Consider the following 12411-nt stretch of genomic DNA (forward strand, 5'->3'; position numbering starts at 1 on the left):
TTAAATCGCAGCTTTTGCAAGTCCAACACAGAGGGGAAGATACTAATGATGCTTCAAATAACCCCACTTGGGTTCACCGGACAGAAGTGGTCGACCTTCTTCAGCTCAGCCCCACTGTGAAAGCAAAAACCATCGTGCAAGACTCAAATCTTCCAGTTGTTTCTGCCCCCAGTGCTATTCCACGAGACGACCAGGCTCTGCCATCCTCATTTAACCTTCATCTACATCCACCGGCCAATACACCTAAGGACGAAACTCTGATCTCCCTGCCTGATTCAAATCCTTCTTTAACTCACTCATCTATGCCAGAGCTAGAATCTTCTCCAGTTTCGACCAGTTATAGAAGTAGTCCACAAGTGATGCCCCTGAGAGAGTCTTCTATAATTACCGCCCCCGTGATGTCACTTCAACTACCTTCTTTAAAGGAAAATGTGAATGTCACACTTCGGGACCCGTCGTCGGAAACGATTGAAGACCCGATGGGACGCATCAATAAAATCATCCTCATGCCTGATGATAAATCTGCTAGAGGGTCTCCTCCGACGGACTTAATTTCTCCCTCTCTGGGTATTTCTCTGTCAAGTTGTACAAAGAATTTCGAAATGAAGAGACATCCTGTTCAGGGATCTACTTCTAGTAGATCATCCCAGGTGTTCCAACATTCGAACCAAATTGTTAAAAATTTTAATTTGGAGGGTTCCTCACAGCCACCATCTTCCCAATGTAAAATAACTGATTTTTTTGTTACATCTTCCGTCTCTCCCAGAGAGTCTGCCCCTCCTTCGCTTTGACTGTTAAAAGAACAACATAGAAGTCCCCAGCTAGCAGTCCTAAATTGGAATATTGCTGGCTGGAAAAGGAAAAGATTAGATCCCGAATTTATGTCCTATATAAACTATTTTCAGATAATCCTTTTGCAAGAAACATGGGAAGAAGATAAAATAGATATAAATGGCTTTGAACTGATATCACTTCCAGCTGTTGTTGTTGTTTAGTCGTTCAGTCGTGTCCGACTCTTCGTGACCCCATGGACCAGAGCACGCCAGGCACTCCTGTCTTCCACTGCCACCGGCAGTTTGGTCAGATTCATGTTTGTAGCTTCGAGAACACTGTCTAACCATCTCGTCCTCTGTCGTCCCCTTCTCCTTGTGCCCTCCATCTTTCCCAACATCAGGGTCTTTTCCAGTGAGTCTTCTCTTCTCATAAGGTGGCCAAAGTATTGGAGCCTCAGCTTCACGATCTGTCCTTCCAGTGAGCACTCAGGGCTGATTTCCTTAAGAATGGATGTGTTTGATCTTCTTGCAGTCCATGGGACTCTCAAGAGTTTCCTCCAGCACCATAATTCAAAAGCGTCAATTCTTCGGCGATCAGCCTTCTTTATGGTCCAGCTCTCACTTCCATACATCACTACTGGGAAAACCATAGCTTTTACTATACGGACCTTTGTTGGCAAGGTGATGTCACTTCCAGCTAGTCCCTCCCAAAAAGGTGGCCGGTCCAGATGTGGTCTTGCAATCGCCATATCGCTTAAAATGAGCGCTAAACTCTCGCTAGTTCAGACTTTTCCTCCTTTTGCCTTTACAGGTCTGATTTCAAGCGGAAAATTCTCCCTATTAATCACCAATGTTTATCTTCCTCCAGGTGGTCTTATATCGGACCTCCATTATAGATGGGATTCTCTGGAAGATCATTTATTGGCATGTTATGCTATGTACCCTAATATTCCATCGATAATGGGTGGTGACTTTAATGCACGTACAGCCGCCAATTGGGATGGGATAATCAAGGCCAAGTGGTGGGTACCTCCCCCCTATCCAAAATCTGATTTAATCTCTTCTACATCAAGAAGATCTAAGGACATCAGACTGAATGAGGCGGGAGTCCTTCTTTATCAATTGGCCATTCGTATGAATTTGAACATTTTGAATGGCAATTGCCCTCCGGACGTGCCAGGTGAATTCACTCATTTGGGCACAACATCAAATAGTGTCCTAGACTACCTTCTAGTTTCAGAAGGCCTATTCTCAAACTTCTTTTACTTTAAAGTAGACAATGTACAACTCAGTGACCACCTACCTCTAGCGGCCAAGCTAATGATTGACTGGCACCCGGTTAGCGGTTCACATCCAATTCATGTAGGTTTAAATGCCGCAGCTCAAGTAAGAAGCATTAAATGGTCTATGAAACAGGCCCAAAAATACGCAGAATTCTTCCAGAGGAATATCTCCGAACCCCTTATTGTTTCAGTGGCGGAGTTGTCTGAACCAAATAGGATATTGGAGTGGTTCTCTCACCTCTCTGCAGATTTAACTAGCTTCTTTACGATGCCGACTCACCTGGTTAACCGAGATCAACCCAGGGGCGGTGCACCTTGGTTTGATTCCAAATGCAAGCAAGCTAGACTCTCTCTCTGTTGTATCTACAACAGATATAAATCCTCTGGAGCTGAAACTCTTCCCCCAGAGTACTTGCAGGCCAAAATTGCTTACAAACAGGCACAGAAGTCAGCCAAGCATGAATGGCAGCTAAGACGTTGGCAAGAACTGATTGCTGCCTCTAAGCACCGCAGCTCTCGTGGTTTTTGGAATTTAATCAACAAAAGATCGAGGAAATACCCATTGACGGTTATACCAGCCCCGACATGGGAACAATTTCTAAGAAAATATTTCTCCCAGTTATCTCTAACACTCATTCTGATACTCTTTCATGTCACTTGCCCATATGGCCAGATACTGACCCGGAGGAAATAGTTGATTTAATTGCTAAACTGAAAACTGGTAAAGCCCCAGGGCCCGATCTGATCCCAGCGGAAGCTATTAAACAACAACCAGCATGGTGGGCCAAAAATCTTTGATGCAATTAATGCCACGGGCCAGATACCTAGATCATGGAAGGAGTCCATCATAATTCCTATATATAAAAAAGGACCACCAGAGGACCCAGGAAACTATCGTAATATCAGTCTATTATCAATCATCGGAAAAATCTATACTCGCTTCCTGCTAACCAGACTAACCAAATGGGCCGAAGATTCCAATCTGATAGGCCATGAACAGGCCGGGTTTAGACCAAATCGTGCTACTATGACCATGCAATAATTCTATATCATTTGGCGCGCAAGTATTCTTCCCCCACTCATGGTCTTCTATGTGCCGCTTTTATAGACCTGAAGGCGCCTTTTGACAGTATCTCTAGAGAGCTGCTATGGGGGAAATTGGCAAAGTGGGGCATAGATAAAAGGCTGTTGTGGCTTATGATCAAATTACATGAAGGGACGGCCGCTAGGGTGAGGTTAACACCTGAGGGCGATCTCACAAACTCTGTACCAATAAATAAGGGGGTACGACAAGGGTGCATCCTTGCCCCCTATCTCTTTAACCTCTATATTAGTGACATGAGAACTCCCCTAGTTGAGGCCCAAACCACCATTCATGCACCCAGGCTTGCAGACTAGGCATTCTGCAGCTGTTAAAGAACATAGCGGATGCCTCAGTTGAAATTAATTATAATAACAAAGTATTAGAACTGGGTTTTTTCCATTCATTTTTTGCTATTGAACATCTGCCCAAGTGATTTTTAAAGAATAGTTTTTTTAGCCTTGATTTACAAGCAAGAACTATTTTAAAGAGGTAGCAGCCTAGATAATTTGTGGAGTGGGCTGAGAGGTTTTTTCCCTTTTTGCAAATATATCTCTTCAGCACAGTGTCTGCCAAATACATTTTTGTTCCAAGCAAGCCATCAGAATTTATTGCCTGTCCTCTTGCTTCCATCTTGTCAATTCTGTTCCAAAGGATTCTCGATTCAAAGCCCTGCCTGGGTTGTGGAAGACAAGGCCTTGAGAAAGATTCTTGTCAAGATGGCCATCAGGCAGTGGATCACCTGCCTCTCAAACCCAAATATACTTCTATGGGTATATTTTAACTCGCCCCCGCCCATCAGAATCAACGGGGGCGGGGAATATCATGATGATTTATGTGAATTTTGTTTTTAATAATTTTTTAATTAAATTTTACAGTTTTATAGACAGCATAATCATCATAAACAATTCACTATTAATATACTTCGTAACTGTATTTCAGTTCAACAATTACTTTGAGAAGATACATACTCTGTTATGTGCAAATGGTTTTAGATACCTATTAGGTAGATAAATTACCATGCAGCCTACATTCAACACAAAAAACAGCAACAATTTGCTGTTGACAAAGGACAGCTGGACATATAAAGGGCCCCATTACCTCCAGTAGTTTAGGGCCTCATCAAACCTCAATCTGGCCCTGCCCCCACTACTTTATGCAAGGAGTTCAAGAAACAAAGAGCTGCTTTGGAGAAGACCTCAGCCCTTCCTTCTTCCTGCCAGGACCCCCTGCCTTTGTTTTCCTCCCCATCTTTTCCTCCTTCTCCCTCTGCCATCCAGCAATCCATGTCCCCATCTCCTCTACAAAACGGAAGACTTGGATGTTTGGATGTTTCTGGTGTTTCTTATTTTCTTGGAAGCCGCCCAGAGTGGCTGGGGAAACCCAGAAAATGGGGGGGGGGTATAAATGTCATTTATTTATTTATATAATTATTACTATGGCGAGGCTGGTCTGCAATGCCCAACCGTCTCCCCTTTCCCGCCTCCTTCCCTGCAACTCCATTTGCACCAGATCTGGGCAGGAGGAAGCTTCTCTCTTTCCACAGCGGAACCCCCTCCTCCCCCCCCCTTCAAGGCGCCATTAAGAGAAACAGCTCCCTTTCCTCCCTTCTCCTCTTCTCCCCCTCCCGGGGCTTCTCATCCTGGACCCCCACGCCTTGCAAAGCCCCTTCCCTCCTTCCACGCCGCTGGCTTTGCACTCACCTGAAATCCTGGAGATGGCGGCGACCCTGGGCAGCGGGGGCGGGAATGGGAGCCCCCGCCTGGGAGGCAGGATATCTGCGGGAATAATTGTCAGGGGAAAGCCTTGCAGCACCCAGCCAATGGGCAGAGAAGGGAGGGAACCTGGGCTTCGAGTATAGGGAACAGATGCTCGTTGTCTTGTGGGTTAAAGCCAGAGAGTGAAGCTGCTAGAGAGAGAGAGAGAAAAAGAGGGAGGTTGCACCTCGATACTGACCTGGGAAAGGGGGCGCGGCTTAAGCAGAACAGCTGACCCGCCCCCTCTGCCATCCTCCACTGTCTTTGTCCTGCAAGGAATCCAGGGAGTGCAAAGCGCCTCGGGGTGCAGCAAGCTTTGGCGGGGGGGGGGGGGTGTGCAATGCAATACCCATGGAATTGGGGTTCGGGGTGGAGAGAGAGCAGGCAGGGAAGCGGTGGGTCAAGTGTGGGGGTATTGCAGCTGATTCATACTGGTTGCAAATAAGAGACAGGGGGCTCTTCCTGAAGGTTCTCTCTCTCTTTCTCTCCACACACACACACACACACACACACACACACACACGTTCGTCTGCATGCACACACAGATCACACGAAGTGCCCTGTAGTTTGATCAAGCCCATCTAGTCCCGCACCCTGTTAGGATCATAGAAACCTAGAGGTGGAAGGGGACCCTGAGGGTCATCTAGTCCAACCCCCTGCAATGCAGGAATCTCAGCACTGCCTCCTCATGGTGGCCAAGCCTGCAAGGAGGATTGGAGCCCAAGAGTATCTCTCCCCTCTGGCGGCTTCTGGGAATTGCTATCAATTAAGCATAATAATATTAATATTACAACAACATTATTTATACCCGCTCATCTGGCTGGGTTTCCCCAGCTACTAGGGCAGCTCCCAACAGAATTTTTTTAAAAAACCAATGAAACATGAAACATTAAAAGCTTCTCCATACAGGGCTGCCCTCAGATGTCTTATAAAAGTCAGATAGATGCTTATTTCCTTGACATCTGACGGGAGAGCATTCCAGAGTGGGTACCACTACCAAGAAGGCCCGCTGCCTGGTTCCTTGTCATTGAGTTGATATAGAGCATCTGTCCTAAATTTGTCGGCTTCTGTCAAAGAAGCAGAATCAGGAAGTTTTTAATGTCTGATGTCTTATTATGTTTTTCTATTTTGCTGGAAGTCATCCAAATTGCCTGGAGAATAACAACAACAACAGCAACAACAGTAATTATACCACTTGTTCAATCTGAAAATTTATTTGTACCAGTGCATTTGGAAGCATCAGAATAACTTGCGGTAATATATTCATACAAAAGCTTTGCTCCCGATTCATTGCAATCCTATCGGCTGAATTTGATCCGAGTCCTGGGATAACTCAGTTGGTAGAGCATGAGACTCTCGGGGTTGTGGGTTCAAGCCCCACCTTGTCAAAAAGATTCCTGCATTATAGGGTTTTCGGCTAGATGACCCTCTTGGTCCCTTCCAACTCTATGATTCTGTGGTCTATGAACCTCACTTATTCACAATGAGGGCGCCACCACAAATTTTTATTAAGCAATTTCTTGCATAATAGGAGTTTGCCTTTGTAAAATTGGAGAACGAAAGGAGAAGGAATCTCAGGGTGGGCTTTTTTTGTGGGGGACATTTTCTGGTCAGTGGGCAGGAGGAGCTTGGGTCTGTGGGATATGAAATTCATAGCAGTCAGGTACAACATTCCTAGAGTGGACATGCTAGGGGATGCTTTGTCCCAACCAGAAGAAAACTTCCTGTTTCCTCCTGAGCTGGGACAAGCGCTTCCTCTACATGTGACTTGAAATAGGTGTGGCCTATTCTGGGTGGAGGAGCACAATGCTCCGTGTGCTTCCTTCTAGATGAAGATATATAGATATAGATATATAGATATAGATATATACTTTTGTAACTTAAGCCTGCCTTCAGAAATCTAATTGTGAACTGAATGAAAATGAATAAACTACTTTTATATTGATTTTAATAAGATTGTCTTGTCTACACTTCTAAAGAGGAATAACAAGGGATCTTAGCAGGAATCTTAAATAGTGAGGCTCACATGAGCCTGCAACAAGCTTACCGCTGTGCAAATTTGAAAAGGAGAATGTTTGAACTATGCTAAGATATAGAACTTGTTAACACAAGTTAGTATGGATATCATCAAAAAATATATCCTCTCCTGCCTTTCTAAACATTCCCACAGGTCACTCCCTAGCTAGAGATCTGCCATCCCCTTGTCGCGATCCAGATTTGGGTCTCTGCCTCCTGGGATTTTAGACACACACGGTCACCATATGTTGACTGCAGCAGGCAATGGCTCTCTCGCATGTGTGAAAAGCCATTGGGGGTCAGTCTCAAACCCCACAGAGATTGGGCGTTGCTTTGACGAATATCCTGCAACCGACCACCCTCCTGAGCCCTCTGGTCTCTCCCACTGCCAATAAAAATAAAATACTTGTTTACCTGACGTTTACACAAAAACTCACATACTATAGAAATGAATGAAATGTGTATTTCTTTCACGCTTTCCTTCCCTCTCTCTTCCCACTTTTATTCCCCCTCCCAACCCTATATTGCCTAGAACAGTACTGTCTCACTCTGAATAGGACTGACTTGTTTGAAGGATTCTGTGACTTGAAAACAGGGACTCTGGGTGTACCCAAGAATTTAATAAAAACGTTTTTAAAAACAACAGTCTCCCTCATCCAACACAGCTTCATTGGAAAGCCATGGAATGTGATCCTGCAAAGGGCCAGTCTAGGTATTAGGGCTGCCACTTTTTTTTGCACCTAAGAAGCAGACAATATGCGGTAAGTAAGTAAGACATTTTGGGTTGTAGTTGAGGAAATTTCCTCTAAGCCCCCAAACATACTCTAGAAAGCACATAGATAACATGTATGCAGCAGATTTACTATCACCTTATAACATGCCCTGTGTGAAGCAGTTACAGAAATGTCAGTATGGTACCTATCTGGTATTGTGAAATGTAGCCTGCAGTACAAAATAACCGTTTTTGTGCAGCCTGGGCCTATGCATATTTATTTAGGAGTCCCATTCGGTATTTTAAGGAGCGGGATCAAGGGTTTCCTGACCCACTTAAAATGTATAAAGTAGCTTACAGCAAAAAAAAGCCTAATGACTCTTCTGGGTGAATGAATTATTTTAATAAAAATTTAAATGGGGAGCAAATTTAACATTCTCATATTTATGCAAACATGGTTCCACTCCAACCTCACTTGCTCCCTATTTCCCCCTCTATAAAGAGTTCTTTACACAGAAATCTGAACAGAAGTCTCTCTATTTACATGTATAGGGAGGGATCACTCTCTGTCTGGCTTATTGCACCCTGTATCATTTGCTGTGTCCTGTATTCTCCTCACAGACGCACAGAAACAGTGAACAGTGACATGCAGCAGCAGCAGCAGCAGCAGCCAGCCAGACTCACTACAGCTCCCAGAATGCTTTGGGGGAATCCATGACTGACTGAAGTGGTACTAGAGTGATTTAAATGTGGTGTGAATGTGGAGAAGGCAAGCAATCAGGGGTGACAGTGAACAAATGGAGCCCACAATGGCAGCCTCCACTGCCGTTTTGTGTTCCTCACAGGGCAACACAGCACTCGTCCCCACTGCCTGCCTTCTGATCTGGGACCGTTGCCATGGACAGCTTGTGACACAGCGTTGTAGGGCAAGGCTGTTTCAAGGGAAGGTGGGAAAATGCATTTCTGCCACGGTCAAGGTTAGCTAACTGACTGGATTCTTGAATAATAGGTTTCATTTTGTTTTCACTCACTTCTGTGAGGCCCATGCCGCGTGTCATTACCATAGGAAACGATTTTGGGAGCCCAGTTAGGCAAACGAAACTCATTCTAGCTTGACCCTTTTGTATCCCAATGCAGAGCACTGTATTCAGATTATTATTTTGTTGCCACCCTTCACTATAAGGCCCCACCCTTGGCAGTTAAAAGCGATATGATAATGCTATTAAAATCAGTTAAAATGATTTACATTCTTTATACAGAAAGAATGCAAGCAGGATGAAAAAAGTATCCTGGCAACACACTTTCCCCTGCCCAAAATCCAACATGAGACGGTCTCCTGCAGGCCAATATAACAGGGCTCAGCAAAAAGCAACTATGGGCCTTGATTTATTTAAGAAACATTCTACTTTTCTGCTGCCATATCCTTCCTTTCTTCCATCACCAAACTCAAGGTGGTATACGTGTGGCCTCCTCCCAAGACCCAGGACTGCTTAGCCTAGGCAACAATATATCCTACAAGCCGGTGTCATTCAATCTTGGGTCCCTAGATGTTGTTGGACTACAACTCCCATCATCCCTGGCGCTCTTAGGCAACAAGGACCCAACTCTGATGAGCTCGGTCTTAGGCCGGAGCCTGCAAGTAAGTGTGGGAACCTCTGGCCCTCCAGATGTTGCTGAATTACAACCCCCATCAGGCTCAGCAATCGTCATCTATGGCTGTGGATGATGGGAGGTGGATGCTGGCATTGAGGAGAAGTTGAAGGCAAGGTACTCTGTCTCCAGTGCACCAGAGCAGCCTGTCCAGTAAAAACCTGGAAGAAAATGCTGAGGCACCGAGTGCTTCTGGTCCAAAACATTACCCTTTTCCAGCACACTCCATTGCTATCCATCCCTCTCCAGTTTTTCATTCCTGCTGTCCACCACCGCCCCACCCCCACAGCCAGTTTTCGGTATCCACTGACCATGTCCAGTTCTCATTGTGTGGCTTTGGCTATCTTTCCCCCCCACCTAAAAATTTATTGGACATATGTAACCAATGGAGATGCCTCAAGGTTACTGGTACCTCCCTCTCTTCCTTGGAGGAAGGGCTCCATCTTGGCCACATAAAGGTTGGCAGCTAGGAAATTGAATTGGCTATTTGTATACGGGATTTCCTCACAAAGAGAGGGTGGCTCTCACCTTCATGTCCTGATCGTGAGTTCTGCAGAAATGCCTGGATGGCCGCTGTCGGAGCCAGACAACTGATGGATGTCCGGCCGACCCTGCATTCTTACCCCTTGCCCCAGGCTCTCCCCACAGTGATGGGAGGTGGGCCAGGAAATAAACATTTTTATACATATGAAAAGCAAATCATGCATTGATAACACAATGTTTTGTAAGGTTAAAAAGGTCTTTTATATATATATATATATAAAAAATTTATCTCTGTTCTGAAATCTGCTTTTAAAGTAAATTGTGTCAATATATTTGGGTTTGTTTATAAGGCAGAAGTGACGAGCTGCTCCCTAAAAGTGAGCTCTGTATCAACAAAAGTTTTACCTATAATTATTCACAATGAAAAGTTGTAAGAAACGTGAGATTTTCCACCCTTGAGCTTTTGAACTACACCTCTCATCAATCTTGACCATATGGGCTGAGTCTTATGGGAGTTGTTGCCCAACATCTGAGCAACCCCATGTTGGATATCCCTGCTCTATACTTTTTAAATTTAATTTCTATACCGCTTTATAATTTTAAGAAAAACCTCAAAGTGATTTACAGCATACTAAATCAATAAAACATACCGTAGTTTTCGCTCCATAACACACATTTTTTTCCTCCTAGAAAGTAAGGGGAAATGTCTGTGCGTGTTACGGAGCGAATGCTTCCCTCCTCCGTGGCTCACTTTGAAACAGCAAAGAGCCGCTGAGTGGCAATGAGAGAGGGACAGAGAACCTGCTTTTTTAAAGGAGCAAAGCGGGAGAGGAGAGGAGCCGCTTACACGAGTGTCCGGTTGGCTCCTTTAAAGCAAGCAGGCTCTCTGTCCCTCTCTCCTCCACACTCAGCTTGCTAAATAGCAGGAAAGATTTTCAGCTCGCTAAGCCGGGGGGATGAGCCGGGGAGGAGGGAGAGAAGCAGAGCCTGCTTGCTTTAAAGGAGCAAAGAGGGAGAGGAGAGGAGCCTTCTCCCCTTATACCCCTCTTCTGCATTATTAGCAGCATCCTTCTCCACACACTCCACGCGTGCTCCTTGTCCCTTGAGTGCTTTCCTTCTCTCCCCACTTAAAATGTGGTTACAAAGCACAGCTCCACATGGATCCTCAGGATTTTTGCACTGGGTCACCCCAAATTCACCATCAGATCACATAGCATGTCCATGGCTACAGTTTGCACCAAAGAAATCACGCACCCGCTGTTGCCTAGGGCCGCAGTGGTGCAAAAACGCGGTTACAAACATGGATCCACATGGATCCTCAGGATTTTTGCATTGGGCTACCCCAAACTCACCATCAGATCACATGTCTGTGGCCACAAAATGAACCACAAAAATCATACATCCACTGTTTCGTTTAGAGTATTTTTTGTTTTTGTTTTCCTCTTCTAAAAACTATGTGCGTGTTATGGTCAGGTGTCTGTTATAGAGCGAAAAATACGGTAAATAAAACAATGTGAAAAATGTGATATATAGAGTATACAGTCAAAGCAATGTAACAGAAAACTAAACTATTATCTTAAAGATTTCAAAACAACACATTACAAAGGAAGTCAACTACAGAATACATATTTAACATGGTAGGGCTGGGTGAGTCTGGGCCCCGCCCCCTAGGCCAGGTGGGAAAGGCCTTGCAGGGAGTGGTATATAGATGGCATCTTACCCCAAAAAAGCTTGCTAAAATGTATAAAGGGAAAACGTCAACCTGACGTAAAAAAGAGGAGGGGTCATACTATCATATGTGGTGGACCTGTGTAGCCATTGGCAAATACTGGAATGATATTTATAACGAGTTTAAGAAACTATTTAAAATTACTTTTAAAAAAAAACAAACGCCAAAGATTTTCCTACTTGGTATATTACCATCAGAAATTTAAAAAGTTATAAGATCATTGTTTATGTATGATATAACAGCAGCTAGAACCCTTATAGCAAGGAGCTGGAAAAATGAAACGCTCCCAGAGATTACAGATTGGCAGATGTTACAATATCTACAATTAGCAAAACTGACGAGATCAGTTAGAGGAATATGGAAACAAAAAACAACTAGAAAATGGATAATATTTAAGAATTATGTAAAACTTTATTGTACAAATAACTCCATATGAGCAGAAATTGAGTGATATTTATAAAGAAAAAGATCAAAGGAATGTATACAAAGCAGAAAGAAATGGTATTATATAAGGTAAGCCTGTGTAAAAAAAAATGTTATGTCAAACAGTATAATGAGAAGGATGGGAAGGATTGTGTCGTTGAGAACTTTTACTATGTAAATAACTTTGTCTTTTTTCCTTACTATTATTTCTTGGTTTCTTATCTTTGTTAATTCTTTATTTTTTTCTTTCTTTATAAATTTTCTATTTTCTATTATTTTGTTTTTTCTACCTGTTAAGAGATTGTACATGATGTTTGGATAGACATGCAATTTTTTTAGTCAATAAAGAATATTAATTTTAAAAAAGGCTGCAATCAACTTAACATATGCGACACACCCATTTCGCTCTAAGGCATTCTGAATCATCTTGCACTCCTAGACGAAGGGAAACACTCCTGCTAAATGCACGCTCGCTGATTAAAGGCACATACTTGGGAGAAACAA

The 12411-nt window shown here is 43.8% G+C and overlaps 2 protein-coding genes across 2 annotated transcripts in view; both read right to left on the reverse strand.

Moving 5' to 3' along the window:
- LOC310672849 (uncharacterized protein) overlaps nt 1-4916 on the reverse strand; it is a 72690-nt gene extending 67774 nt beyond the window's left edge. Inside the window, exon 1 of the mRNA XM_083430506.1 lies at nt 4841-4916. The gene's annotated coding sequence lies outside the window, so the exon portion shown is untranslated. The remainder of the gene's footprint in view (nt 1-4840) is intronic.
- The window catches only part of LOC310670768 (uncharacterized protein), a 100734-nt gene that overhangs the window by 66523 nt on the left and 21800 nt on the right, over nt 1-12411 (reverse strand). The gene's annotated exons all lie outside the window — the stretch shown is intronic.

The sequence above is a fragment of the Podarcis tiliguerta genome (assembly GCF_965153285.1).
Source record: "Podarcis tiliguerta genome assembly, chromosome: 2".
NCBI classification, from domain to species: domain Eukaryota; kingdom Metazoa; phylum Chordata; class Lepidosauria; order Squamata; family Lacertidae; genus Podarcis; species Podarcis tiliguerta.